The sequence below is a fragment of the Strigops habroptila genome, chromosome 5, assembly GCF_004027225.2.
Source record: "Strigops habroptila isolate Jane chromosome 5, bStrHab1.2.pri, whole genome shotgun sequence".
NCBI lineage: Eukaryota > Metazoa > Chordata > Aves > Psittaciformes > Psittacidae > Strigops > Strigops habroptila.
Window position 1 is genome coordinate 46,353,028 of NC_044281.2, and position 15,491 is coordinate 46,368,518.

Genomic DNA, 15,491 nt, shown 5'->3' on the forward strand with positions numbered 1-15,491 from the left:
ACACCTTATGTCTCTTGTACCATAAAAATATGCATAGATGTATGTGGGAGCATCATAGCAGATTTCTTGGGATGCGTGCCATGCATCTGAGCTTCGAAGCTGGCTCAACGTTGTCACCATTAAGTCGCAGTGTACACAGCAACACTTCAATCTAATTTCAATTAAGGAAAAGTTACACAGAAACTTCTTTAAGTACACATGACCCTACACATAAATACCAATTTAATTCAGTATCATCAGTGTCTTTAAAGTGAACATTGATACCACCAATGAGAGGAAGGAATTTAAAAGTGAGGCAACACTTGATGACATTACTTCCATCTACAAACTCTGTCTGTGTTAACTAGTACATCAACGGTTAGTAAAACTGTGGGATTCATCTGTGAAGAAATGGAGTGAAAAGAAGTAATGACATGAAATTTTCATTACAAGCAGTTTTTATGTGACATAAGGTAGAATATTGCATCATTATGCAACAAAATACTACCTGGTAAATGAATAAAAGCCTAATGTACTTACAAGCTACAGATACCAAGAGTGTCAAGCAATTGCAACTGACAGAACTAACTAAAACTACTTTTCATACCAAGGACACATAATCTCCTCAAACCAGTTGGTTTACGTGCCTAATTATGCCTCTGTCCTGAGCTCAGACAAATGTGTATGTAAAGGGAATTCCGGTGTCGTTAAGCAGGATCAGTGAAATATACGCATTTTCGTGTGGATGTGTAGGATACGCAGTCATTGCACTTAGAGTTCCGTTTTCTTTTGTTTATCAGGTCTTTTATTTAGACACAATGGAAAAAAAAGTGTGACAAGTTAGGGCTTTAATTCTTGAAAACCATTTTTTTTCCTTCAAAAGTTAGACTTCCCTAATATGCAGATTAATTGAGGGAGATGTAAATGTGCCCTTTAAGCACAGAACAAAACACCCCCACCCAACACCCCCCAAATCTGCAAGAAGACCAGGAGTAAAAGTCGACCTAAAAGTGTTAAAGACTCCTTGCACACCATCAGTCTCTGGTGACTGGGGAGTTTTTACAGTCTTTCAAATCTTCTTTCAATCACAAGACGCCTTAAAGGGACAGAAGGTCTTAAAATGTCCTCTCTATCTCCACAGTTGAGAAAGATACATCGAGGGGGAGGGAGAGGGGAGTCAAGCCACAACACAAAAAGCATTAATGCAAAGAACAGTGGGGTCTCTCCGTAATTTGACTTTCCCTACAGGTGGTCTGCAGCTGCATCCAAACAGGTTACACTACCGCTTTCCCATGGGCATTACAACAAAGTAGGATCTGTATTCACAAGAATACATTTACTAGCATGGGCTGATTCAGGTCTAAAAATAAGAAAAAAGCATTTTTCAGAATAGCCTGAGGTAACTCTCCGTGTCAGCAGAAGACAGTAGCACTCTTGTTTCACTGGCTGTGTGTGATGATAAAGGATATCAGAAACCTACTTCATGTGACTCACTGAGGCCCACAGTCAGCGTCCAGTTGAGTCATTTTATTTGTATTAGTTTGTTCTCCATCAACTACACAACAGACTACACCAAATCAATAAGCAATATTCTGTTTTCTATTGGCTTGGGGGTAATTCGCACTGGGCCTTGCAGCTGCTGTATCTGGGTTTATAGTTCTGCATATCATCATGGAAACAACAGACTTCAGAGACAGCTCAGTGTGGGAAGAAATGGGAAAAGATTGCAAAGGTAAGGTGAGATAGTGGCTTTTAAGCTGTTAGACCTGCAGCAGGATGTATGAGTTGTCCATGCTGCAGCTGGATAGCTGCAAAGGCTGCATGCTGTGCTTATGGTACTCTTCTAAGGGATGCAGAAGTTATTTCACATTGTGCCTGAGCAGTTATAAAGTGAGTAAGACACCAGCACACATTCATAGATGCCTCTGGTAGCATGCAAAAATGGCATGTGAATGGGATGAGCATGTAACTATTGTGTTTTCCTCCTGGTGCCCACTCCAGCTCCTGCAGTGTCATGGTGCTGGCAGCACCCACAACTGAGCAGAGTTTGCAGAGATAGAGCAGTAACCCATCAGCTTGGTACTGACAGAATCCCTACTGTGGGCAACACCACAAAGTACTGTTGCTGTGTATATGTAGAATGGCTTTTCTTGATCTTCCTTAAGTAGACATTATGTCTGCTTAAATGAATTTCTGTACAAATAAGCTAAACCATGCTATCCAGGAAGTTTTTTACCATTCTTTCTTTTTTTTTATCATTTCATTCACAGTACCTTGGGTGGTGAAATCTCCTAACTAGATGCCTCCAAATACCTTTGATTCCCAAATATCTTTGACTTCCTCTTTTTCTTTTTTTTTTCTTGTGTATTTATTTTTAAGCCTTCCTCTTCTTGCAAGTAGTTGGCAATTGGAAATAAAAGAGCTTTAACCCAAAACCGTCCCACTTCTTCCATACAAGACATACTGACTCTAAGAGTAACGCAGCTATCATTACCCCTGCATGGATGAAGACCAACACAGACATTATTGTAACATCTCTTTTTCCATAAAACTTGTGAATCCTAGCTCTGCCCTGGCTCTTGAATTTCTTGAGCTGCTGTACTGTGCCTTACCCAAAGTACAGAGCTAGCTTTTTAGTATCTCTGACAATATTGGCTTCTCTACACAAGATAGAAAAACATTCTGGATATCAGGGTGGGTGTAAGGGGTGGCGGAATACATCCCAGTGTGTTCTTCCTATCAAATACACTCGACAAACTTTAATGAAAAGTCTTCTCTACTTCCTACTAACAGATGTTTTCAATTTTTTCTCTCTCAGCACTTTAAACCACCATCTTTAGTTTTCATGTCTAAGAGACATTATTATAGGATACATCATAATGATATACTGTACATTCATATACAGTATCCCATACAATGACTAGTTGATTTATAATTCAGATCCAATAAAGGGAAAAATTGATTTAACTCATGACTAGTGAAATACTAAATGCATTACAATGTTTGAAAAGAACATCCTTTTCTTGCAATGCTAGTGGCATAATAAAATTAAATATGGATATAAGATAATGCCCATTATTATTAGGCAAGTGGAATCAAAAGAATCAGGAAGAAAAGCAATCTCTATGGATTAAGGAATGCCTAAACTTCCTCTTCAAGTGTACAAAGACATGAACACAAATGGAAAAATTTCACAAATAATAAACTCAAACTATCTGGTATTACAGTATAAAGTTAGTTTTCCATCAAATAGTCTTGGTGTGTTAGGACTTTCAGTAGTCCTGTTATATTTGGGTACTATATTGGGGATATCTGTGAATTTCAGGGGTCATAAACCTTTGTATTTTTAAGCTCTGTGTTAAATGTTTATTTCCTTATTATCCATAAACCCCTATAGCAGCGCAAAGGCACACTACAGCCCCACATTCCAGGAAACTCATATTCACTCAACTGCCTTATGTCTCATCCCTTCTTCTCACTTCTGACTTCCTCCTTCACCCCACAAAACCCCTATCAAGGTTCATCCCCATAGCTCACCCCTCCCCAAACAGCCTGCTCTCCCAGAATAGTCACACAATTACTACCAAGGCGTTGCAGCCATTAATTTCCATATCTCATTCAAGAAACTTTATAACTGCTCCCCTTTCCTCAAAAACTACTGTGCAGCTGTGTGAGCAATGAGCCTGCCAGGCTGGTGGTGGGTGACAGCATCAGCAGGTGGGGAGCACAAAACCAACGTGTCAGTGAACTTCCCCATTGCTTCGAAGAGCTCTTCAATGTATTTTACATTTCCAGGCCTGAAATAAAGGCCAGGTACCTTAGAAGTACATGGGGTTTTAACTTTCTTTGAGCATTGGCTAGCAGTCAGTCACTTCAACATTTGCAAACATCTTTCTTTGTTTTTCCAGATGGGTAAATTGCTTCTAATACAAAATAACTTCCATTCAGAAGATTGCTCATACAGATTTAGACTGATGGTCAAGTTTTTATAATCTTGGTGCAGTTGTTTTTTCTTTAGGAACATGTGCATTTTGCTTCTGGAGAAGCATCATCAGACAGTAGTTGCTCTGGAGCTGGAGCCAATAGAGTTTATTATATTAAAAGAATTATATAGTCATTAAAACCAAAACAACACCCAAATACTGGCACTAAGCTATACCTCATTTTACTCTTATATCAGTAGCATTTTCAAAGAATTTAGTGATGTCTGATATTTTGCAGAAAAGTGATTATTTTCTCTAAAAATCTTTGGGTATTTTAACCTGTATTATTGAATTCAAGGAAAAATTATTAATTAGCTCACAAAAATGCACCAGCAAAATCTGGAGTTCAGCTAATTTGTACTTAAACACCTACATTTGCATGTGCAAAACTGGATAATTACGCTCCTAGCTGCCCATTGATTTTTACAGATGGGTGCACCCACACATTTTTGTGGGATAATTTTTAGAAGCCTATAGAAATATGATCCTTAAAGATTTTAATAAGGTTGGCAAATCATACTTTCTTTGCATAAAATTATGTAGTTCCCAAGTCTAGAATTACTTTGATTTAAAAAATGAGAATTGGCAAGAGATTAATGCATAATATGGTCTAATTACTTTTTTCTTTAAAATAAATGGTCAAGATCTTAACTCAGAATAGTGGTTACTGTTCATGAACTGAAACTAAGAAATAGAACTGAATACTGAATTTTATTAGGTGTCTTAATATGTGTTTAGCTAATAAAATCCTCTTACCTTTGGCTGAATAACAGGTATAATCATTATGAAAACATATTCAGTTTATACAGTTGAAGCATAAAGCTCTACTAATTATATTTTCATGAGATTGAAATGCAAACTGGCCGAAGCCCGGAAATAAAAAGTAGAACTGACTTGCTGTCATTAACTTGCAAAAACACATACATTCGTAAACACACACGCTCAAACAAATAAAGGGAGAGAAATACAGACGGACACAGAGGATGTTGAAAGCAGATAATTCACACATATTTTGGCCCTTACAGATGGTATTGTTGGCTTTTATTTAACCTTTGCATTGTTTAAAATACTGAAAGCTTATTTCTTATTTATCAAAGTGGATTCAGCAATGTTCAAATGATATTTGCCAGTTTGTAATATATAGGGCTTGCTAAACATTACTCAATAAAAAGAATCAGGTTTACAGTAAGGACTGAATATTCCATGTCATGTTTGGTAGGAAAAAACAATATTAAAGCAAGGATACTTCTTTTGGCACTCTAGTATTTTATTATTTCTTTGTTTGCAGAGGTTACTTACCCTCACTAAGTAAATATCACTGTGAATTTCTCTCTGTCCTTCATCAATCAAAATCGGTCAATTGTAAGACTAGTGCAACTAGATCAAAACTCCAGGCTGTGTAGTCATATCACCACTCTCATATTATTACTAAAAGCGCATCTATATTCCAAACTGGGATGCCATAACCCCTTTGTCATTTTCCAATAAAAAAGACCATACCAAATAGGCAGAGCACACCGTAATTAGCAGCTGGCAGAGAAAGCTGTAAATCTGTATGAGTTCTGAACGATTTGCTTACATTGTTGCTTTGTTGACAAATGATGCTGTACATGTTAATGTTCCTGAAATGTCCCCATTGCACCTGACGTGCCAATAAATGCCAGCCAGCTGTATGAATTATGGAAATAAGATTTTTGTTTATGAAGGTATCCCAGACATTTATTTTACTGCATGCCTCTTGACAGATTTAATGTCTGGAGTTACATTGAAAAGATATTTGCTACCTGACATAATGGATAATGGAAACTTTAAAGGCTTTTTTTAATGATGAGACTAATATATTTTTTTAATTTCACCTTGTGGCTACACATTTAGTCTCCATATAAAGCTTTCATATTTTAAATGAAATGATACTAAATTGTTCCTAATGTAGAATGAGTTGGATGAAACCTGTGCTGCAGTGTAAGAGAAAACAGAGAAAAAATATATCCAAGAGCTATTAAAACAAGAGCACTACATGCAAGTTTGTCTATTTTCTTAGGTTATTTTATCTCCTGTGCACAATTACCAGTATATCATTAGTGTACAAAGGCAGCTGTTAAGACCTAGGCATTTCAAAGTATGATAAAAATCTTTCAACAGATATATTTAAAGCAGACTCCATAAACCATTCATTTAATATGCTAAGGCAAGACACAGACAACATAGAAATATGTGCATCTACCAACTATATTTAACTATGTTTTACTGGATTCAGAACCAAATAATCTGTCACTGAAGTCTGAATATTTAAAAACAAGGTGTATGTTCTTAAATAGGGCACACACACACACAAACTCCCTTGAAGTATTAAGGACATGAAAACTATTCCAACCCTGCTTTTAGCAAGCATCCTTATTCTGGCCAAAGATAATGATTTCGGGCATCCAGTCTCTGACACATAAACTCTGATAAGGCTCGTCTAGAGACAGTTTTGCAGGTCACTCTTGTGTTTCCTCCAAAGCACATACTGTGTCTGCTGAGCTTGCTGCATAAGACGCCCCAAAGCTCTCCCAGCACTGGAGCGGGCAGCAGGTGCTGGCTCCTGGGAATCCCAGCACTGCAATTTCCCTGCCCAGCAAGCAGGGAACCTGATTCCAGCTCCAAAGTGGAAAAATTTAGCCTGGCAGAAGAGTCTGTACTATGCAAGCTCTTCAATTCTTCCTCTATTAGCACATGTTAGTGTATTGTTAAGAGGAACAATAGCAACCCCACAAACTATTTATTCCATCAAGAACAATTTATTGTCTTTTGTAAGTTCGTTTCCAGCTTCTGAAGCTCAAGAGAGAAAAATCTGCTGCTTCTTTAAAACTTCAAATGTTGGGAACTATTTGTAGTCATCATATAAATAGGGGTGGTAACCAAATTAACCAAATTCATTTTGTAACTGCAAATAATTCCTATTAAAATACTCCCTTCTGACCCTACCTCAAAAGAAGAATAAAAATAATAAGAAAAAAGGAGTCCAGATGGTTAAAATTATTTTTAAGCAAATATTTAGTGGTTACAGTTGAATTCTTCTGGCGCACATTCTCCACTACAAAAATGACACCCCACAATCACTGTGTTAACCATTTTCCAATTTGCCAGCCAAATGAATGCCTCAGAGAACACATACACACACTTCATGGAGACTTTATCAGAAATGCTATATTAAAGCTCTTTTACAATGTGGGCATGAAGGAAGGCTATTTTACATTCTGTGGTAGAATTTTGTCTCCAGGTATAACATGCAACTCCTCAACAGTCAAATGAATTTTCTATAACATTCCCTTTCTTGAAGCAGAACTATTTATCAGCACATTTCTTTACTGCCAGTAAACTCTATTTGGGGAGTGGGGTGAAAGGGGGAAAAGGTCTGTAATTATACATTCACAGTAACTGCCATCTCCAAATTTTGCACAGTTTAGAAATGCTTCACTAAAACACATTCCTTCATTTCCCATATCCTAATTTAGCCTGTACAAGAAGAAGCCCAAGGAACTCCCTTTGTAGCTCTGACAGTTGCTTTAATTCTCCTGTGTTTTTTTCTCAGGCTCATTCACACATTGACCCACGCTACTTGGATATTATACATCGATATTATATCCTTGCATTTTCAACAGATTTACCAACCACCATCACTGCATGCATGCCCCTGTGTGCAGCCAGTTCATGTCACAGAGCAGACTGGTTGGAGGCTGATGAGTAACAGAAGCAAGGGTATTGGCACCAGTACGAGGCTGACTGTGGTGGTGGATGGCCAGGGAAGGTGTCCCCCTGTACAGCTCCTGCAAAGTGGTTGCTCCAGTCTGGCATTCCAGGAGGCTTACCAGATGGAGAAACCTTCTCTGCAAGCTGTGCTTCCCAGGAAACTCAAGGCTGTAACCCTTTCCCTCTTCCTTCACATACCCTGTTGCTTCCAGATTTCTTTCTATGCCTACATATAAACAACCAAGACAAAATCTGATTTCTTAGAGACAAACAGAATTGCTTCTAATACTTTTACCAGCAAATTAACCCCAGCTACGTTAACACTGCATATGTAGCTTTGGTGATAGAAGTTAATTCATTCTAGGTCATGTAATTTACACGGAATGGATGCATGTATTGTGGCTGCTCATATTTTTTAAGCAGAAGAGAAGTTTATTGTAAGGTTGCAGTGCTTGGATATCATGGTGCTTGCACGGCCAGACTTATGAGTAGTTTTTTGCAGACATTAAGGCTGGTTATATATTGATCTTTTTCTACAGTTAATGAGACACTGCTAATAAAAACTTTGATAGAAACAACAATTTACAGTTAACAAAGGTTTATTTTGGTAGAGGCTAAGGTCTGAATTATATATGTTTGTTAAATGAAAAGAAATACATGTCTCCATATATATGTATGTGCCTATGCACATGTGTTTTACATTGGTGTGACTTCTCTAATCTTGGTGTTTTACATCAGAATACCAAAAAGTAAATTTGACCCACACCATAGAGTCTCCAAAGGGTTAACTCTCATTATTTTTGTTACAAATGCCTATATTTTTCTCAGTGGAAGATTAAAGCTAATATATAGCAGAAGAGCAATGTAAGGAATCCCACAGTAAGTCTCCATCCTCCTTTCGGTACCTACACAGTGGGTAGTACAAGAACTCAGGCTCCACTATCCATTCTCTCTTTTATGGGCATGGAATTCATTGAAAGTAATGGGAACGAAATTACAGTAGTCTCGCAGGTCTCTAACAAGGGATCACTGTGTGGAAAAATGCGACTTGTCAAGAGCTACTTTCTTTGTATTGTTTCATGAGAAAATGTACCATAAAGAATAGCTGAAACCTAAAAACTTTTCATTCCTTTTTCAGTATTTAATCAAACCAGATATTGGCAAAAGGTGTAATTTTACTGGAGACATACCAAAAGGTGATAATATTCCTACTGACTGAGATCAGTGGTTGGCACAAAATTTATATTCCATTTCAAATATATTATTCCATAAATATTTGTGTTTTCCCTCTGTGGATCACTATTTCAGTAGTCTGTTTACGACCAAGAAAATAAACATGCAAGTATCAAATAAACAAAGGAAAGAGATCTAGTTAAAGGCTAAATTTACTCACTTTGGGCAAGCAATTACTTGAGTATTTCTACTCTTTCCTTATATAGGTAGAAATTCACTACGAAGGAAGAATACTTTGATCAAGCCTGGGTCATTTGTATTTGTGTGTGACAAAATAACATAGGTATTCTGCAAACTTTCACAAGAGCGCACGCTCCTTTGAAGAGCTGAGCAAACTGCTCTGAACCTTGCTGTGGTGAAAGTAAAGCAAAGCAAACCCATGCCACAGCAGCAGACTGCTGCTACCAAACACCCTGTTAAATGTCAGTGGCGAATGGAAGCAGCCCTAGTCACCAGGGCCAGGCGCGGTAGTGCTGCACTGTATGATTGAGGAAAATGCCTGTCTCTGTGCAAGGCGGGTCTGCAGGCAGCCTCCGGCACGGGCACTGCTCTGCCATTATCTTGTTTATAGAAAACGTTACCTGCCTTGCTTCCTGATACTTACGTTCTGCATTGAAGAGTGGCACATTGATTAATTACTACTCTAAAGTGCTTATAAAGCATCAGTCCAAGGCAGGTTTACTAGGTTGGGGCCTCCCATGATTTATTGACTAAGGAGAAAAGCAAAGGCCATTTGTAAAGGAGCATTTTCTTCTGGGTGGGGAGGGGGGAGGGGGGTGGAAGAGAGGAAAAGAAAGGGAAAAAAAAAGTTATTTAATTACCTATCTTCTGCTGTCCCAAATTAAAATGACTGACCCTGAAGAGTAAAACTAAAGACTCTATTCCTCTGAAACTTATGCAAAAAAAAAAAATAAACAAAAGCTTTTTACTCCACTTCTCTTTACAAGACACACTGCAAACATTAAGAAAAGAAACATCCTGAATCAACTGGTAAGAAAGGTTTGAAATTATTTCTTTTGCCGATATAGGGAGCTGATCAGAGAACTTTAAAATAGTTAGGGCATTTCTGCTCTAATACTTTTTGCTTTTTCAATATTCTTGTTGGAATGGCAGAAGAAAAAGCAGCGCACGAACACACTGACACACACACAGAGCATATTCACAGGAAGGATTCATTTGGTTTTGGTTTGTCTGTTGTTATTTTGGTGTTTGTTTTTTTTCTCCAGTAGTAAACTGGCACTTTGGGTTTACTGCACTTCACTTACTAAAGCCTTTTAACAGTATACAGTTCAGGAATGTGTGAGAAAAAGATTCCCATATGACAGAGATCCTTTGATATTGTTACCTCAACCAGAAATTTGAAATACAGTAGCTGGTTTTGTGTGTAACATGTGACAATTTTTCCTCAAGTCTTATAAACTTTGATTTACTTAACTGCTGTCACTGATGTGATTCACAGAGAAAGCATGAAGAGGCTGAGAGAGAAATAGCTAGTGTGTTAGTCATATTAGATGGTACAGGATTATATAGTACAGAAATTAGTGCAGTCTGTATAAGAAGCCTACAAAAATATTGGTATCAAAGAAAGAAAAGAAGATAATGTCAAATACTTCCAATAATTTAACACAATTTCAATACAACATTATGCATGTTTTCTAATGAAATTTATTTCTGTGTAGTAGATAAGGTTACCAAAAGCATGAGAGAAAAAGGAGATATAACTTTGTTTTTGTAGGTAACAACATGAGAACTTCCACTGGATTTGGTGTGACCTTGCACCCGAGGAGCTCACACTCATTACTGTATATTCTGCGATAACCTAACATAGTACCACACTAGCATTGCTTCACATCATCATGTTGAATCACAGCATTATGACTTCAAGAAGCAGTGTTATTGAGGGTGGCGGCATTTCTTCTGGAAAAAATGTATTACATGGTCAATAACCTTTAAAAAAAAAAGAAAAAGCAAACACACTTCTTCTACTGGCAAGAAGACCTGGCAAGTAAACCTACAACCTAAAGCTCAGCAGAGCTTTAAAGTGTGAGGGCCTCAAAGATGTCGTTAGAAACTGTAAGTGGGATTGCTAATTCTATTAGAAGAAATGAAGATTTCACCTCGGGAGAGCAAAGGTGATTTGCGGATTTCTTTGCTGCTTCACCACTGACAGTCTGTGCAGCCCCAACTGCTTGCTTGTGATCATCTTCTAAGGAGATTAAGGAAAGCTCTGGAAGCAGCCTAGAGAAGGACACCAAACATGTACAGGTGGGATCCAAATCCCCTGTCTGTGAGTGCATTGTCCTGTCCCAGACAGGACCAAGTACAGCAACCATGCACCCAAAATCTGAAGGTGAACATAGCATTTGCAGGTCTACCGTGTGCATTAGGAAGTATTGATGTCACAAAGCTAAAGAGAAGGATTTCTTCCAGAACCTGATGAGGTGCCTTGTCCTTAGCTTGTGTGCTTTTCTCAGGAAAAAGGAATTACCTCTTACCTCTCTATGGTGTAGTTTACTTATATGTAAAATGAAGACAGTGCTTGCCCTCTAGGGGTATAATCTTAATTAAACAAAAGATTTTTAGCCTTAATGAGACTTCTCTCACTTGCTAAGTACATGGGAAATCCTTCTGTTCAGGAACAAACTTGACACCATGACAAACGAATCAGCTTCCTAACCATTTTACCTTTGGGAATTATTTTCCTTGGGAATAAATGTTTATGAAGTAATAATATAAACCCCCCCCCCCCCCAAAAACCAGAACCAAAACAAAAAACCCAAAACCCAAAAACCCAGCAAAAAACCCAACCACAAATCTCCCTGCTTTTATCACTGCTGATGTTCCTCCTTCACATTAAATGTTTCCTGCAATTTTATTTTATTGGGTATTCTGCCTTGGGGGACTAGTTGCATATTTTGTCTATTCCCACAGAATATCGCAGACTGCAAAGTGTTCAATACTAGTATGGGGGTAAGGACATGTAGCAGAAGATGGGATAGGTGTGTGAGAACTGTGAGATGTGTATGGGGCAGACCTTCACCACATCTCATCTCTCAACCCCAACTCCTTCCTTCTGTAGATACAGCAGTTTGTGAGAGCAGGAACCCCATCACCGTGAGTTTATTCTCTTGCCACAAAGAACTAAGCACTGGTCTTGCCAGATGCTGGACAACTTTGGTGACATCCAGTGCCTTCTGTATGTACAAAGTCTTTAACATGATTTAAGAAGCTCAGAACTATTAAGGTGGCATTCAGAAGCACACAGGATCAATATCTGTTTTAAAGCCAGTGGCTTACTTTTAAATGGGAGTTGGTAAAGACAGGCAAGAGATTTCAAAAAAGTAAAATCTCAGTGATTTCACCAAAATATTGTCTATTTGTGGAATAAACAGATGCAAAGCCCATTAATTCTTAGAGTATCTCAATTCCACCATCCCTCTCCCACTCACAGAATTTGCTTTAAAGCAAAAATGCCAAATTAATATGAGAATTATAGTTCTTACAGTATCTTCTGCCAGACTAAAAAAGTACAGAGAATATCCTGGGAAATTCAATCCTTAAAAATATTAAGTTCAGTTTTGACAGTTAAGGGTCCATAAAATTAAGAGAAATATGCAAAGTTTTGGTATCTGACTTGAATGAAGTTTGAATTCTGGCCCTCAGAGACAAAGCAGTAGTATACATGTGAAATATGGTTTTTTCCCTCCTCAGCAAAGCGTACCAGTGGATCAAATAGATCAAATAGAGACAGAAGAGATTTCAAACGTAGCACACTCCTTTTTACTGATGGGTACTCTTGGATCCATCTTCTGCTGTAGCCTGCGGGAGTTGATCTGAGGCTGATGCTTGAAGTCAAATGAAATTGGGCCAAGTATATTCATTTTCCAAATCGTGATCTCTGAAATGTCCTCCCATTCCCATTCCTTCTGTACAATCATTCCTCTTGGGTTTTGGCTCTTCCCCAGCCCTGCCTCCCCCACCTCTCCGAGGGTGCTGCTGGCCATAAGCCCTTTTCCATGATGGCTTCCCCAGGGGGACCCGGCTGATGGGACTGAAATACAAGCTTAGCACAGGAAAGTCCTAAGTGTTTCACTCTTCAGAAGCACCAGAGCCTGGATTAATTACAAAACCTCCTGAGTACACCCGTGCCCTGCTCAGCTCCTCCTCCTCCTCCATGACTTTGTGGTGTACCCGACTGGGCAGAACCTTCCTACTTTTTTGCCCCTCAACATGATTTGCCTAATCTAGTGATGGCAAGTCCCTCCTGACACACCCTTTCCAGCCCCAGCCTGTATTATTTTCTTCCTGTGCTCCACCATGTTTGCCATTTGCCTTCCCAGTTCCCATGTAGGCTCTATTGTTCTTCAGTAAGGGGGTGGTTAATCAGGAGACAATTACATTTAACAGTCTCAGTCAGTCATTTGGATGGTTACAGCACAGTGAGCGACAAGATGCTGCCTTCCATACTCAACGCCTCTTAAAAAATGCTCTTGCACAGCCCTACCCACTCATTTTGACTTGACGGCTGCACTTCACTGTCCCCTGAATGGCACCTACACAACCGAGGCTGCGTTATAAACTGGGTCACTGAACTGATCTAGGTTAAAAATATCCCAGATATTCTTTAATGAAGTGTCAACAACTATTCTCAGGCTGAAGAGTGACCCGAATACCTCCTAATATTCTTGCTTACATATGCAAAAAGTATGCCCTAATCTAAAATGTATTTATAACATAAAATAGAGTTCAACATTTGACCTGAGCATATGTCACACAGACAAAGGAAATAAAAATGTGTTGCTGTAATTTCTTTGACAGCAAAAAACCAAAACAAACAAGAAGCCTCACAGATATATGTCTAGGCCAATATATATGATAATGTGAAACAATGAGTTAGAGTTTTCATGGCCACGTTGAAACTCATCTTGTTAGTTTTAAAACTGCAGCACATAAATGTGATTTTTTTTAATATAGATATCAAAATCTAAATAAATAAATACATCCTTAAAACTTTTACTGACTTTCTATGGAGTTTGGAATAAGGAAGCTTCACAGCAAGGCTTTGAACACTTCTTAAGAAAAACAACATAACGATGGTTATTATCTGGTTTTATTGGTGGTGGTAGTTTAATACTGTATTATTCTTATTAATAGTGGTAGTATCACCATCTGGATTATTATAACCAGACTAGTGACAAGATGACCTAATAAGATCCACTCCCTACTGTGTCATGCATTACAAGAGCACATAATGAGTGAGAAAAAGTTTATAATCTAAGCAATTAAGGCACACAAAAGGTGCAGTAAGAAACAGAGGCACAGTGATGGACTGATACAAGAGCCCACAGAGAAAACCAGTGTTAAGCCTCAGATATCCAGAGTTCACATCTCTTTAAACACAGACTTGTTTGTCTATACAAATATATGTGTATTAATATATGTAATATCACACTATCTGGTTTGAAGAGTGTATACCTGGCTTAAAAAGAAAAAGGAAAAAACTTTGATTTGGTCTTTTGTTTTGTTTTCTTTGGGTAAAAGATATATTAATAAAAACTGGACAGACTAAAAGTGATACAGCACAGATCAAACATGAGACTGAGCTTTGCTGGTGACTAAATTCAGTCTAAGCAATGTGCAAATCACAACACATAAAAAAATTTACATGCATAGAATAACTGTTTGTAGGATCTGATCACGACTCCAACAAGCAATGACAATGTATTTCTTACTGTGATATGGAGAGCAAAAAAGAAACTTAGTGGTATTCCAGCTGATGAAGACTCTGGTTAAAAAAAGGTAGACAATGTGCATTTTGTAGCCCAGAGAAATTTCTTTCAGCTTTTACAACCAATCATTACTTATCACAGTACAGAAAGCCTCTCATGTTTTGCGTATTTGATAACAATGAAACTATGAAACAAGGAGTAGTAACTTATTTTTTTATTTTTCTTGTTCTTAGATTTTTATTTTTATTATAATATAAATACTGTATGTAATCGGCATTATGTACTTTTTCTTACATTTATTTTTTAGGTGTCTTACAGGCTGTTTAATTGGTGGGGCTGCAATAATTAATATTCTAAAATGAAAATATTTTTAGATTTGTTTATGTTTAAATAGACCAGATATTTCAGCCTCATTTACAGATGTGAACATGCCCAAAATATATCAGCAGCTTAAGCTTGTTTTCCTTGTTGCATTTAAACAGTCAATTTTTGAGAGCTGCTTTTTGTCTGAAAGTTATTTAAAGTCTCATCTTGTCATTAAGTTACACTGTGAGAAATCTAAAGTTCAGGTTCATACATGCCAGTTAATAATTTTAAATTCTAAAACAGAAGAATTAAAAATTAAGCCTTATATTGCCTAGAAAAAAAACCAGTTATTTTTTAATAGATGGAAAAAAACTTAGTCCAAAGTGGAACTGTGAGGTTTTTAACAAATAAGTTATTGCTATAAAATTCAGCTCAAATTTGTAAAAACAAATACACAAAATGACATTTAGCTGCAAGATCACATTTCTGTAAAGATAAACTGTGAGCTCTGCACAGCTATTGCTACCAA

General features: G+C 37.7%; 1 protein-coding gene across 3 annotated transcripts in view; it reads right to left on the reverse strand.

The window, feature by feature from the left end:
• The window catches only part of ARHGAP15 (Rho GTPase activating protein 15), a 338,762-nt gene that overhangs the window by 76,094 nt on the left and 247,177 nt on the right, over positions 1-15,491 (reverse strand). The gene's annotated exons all lie outside the window — the stretch shown is intronic.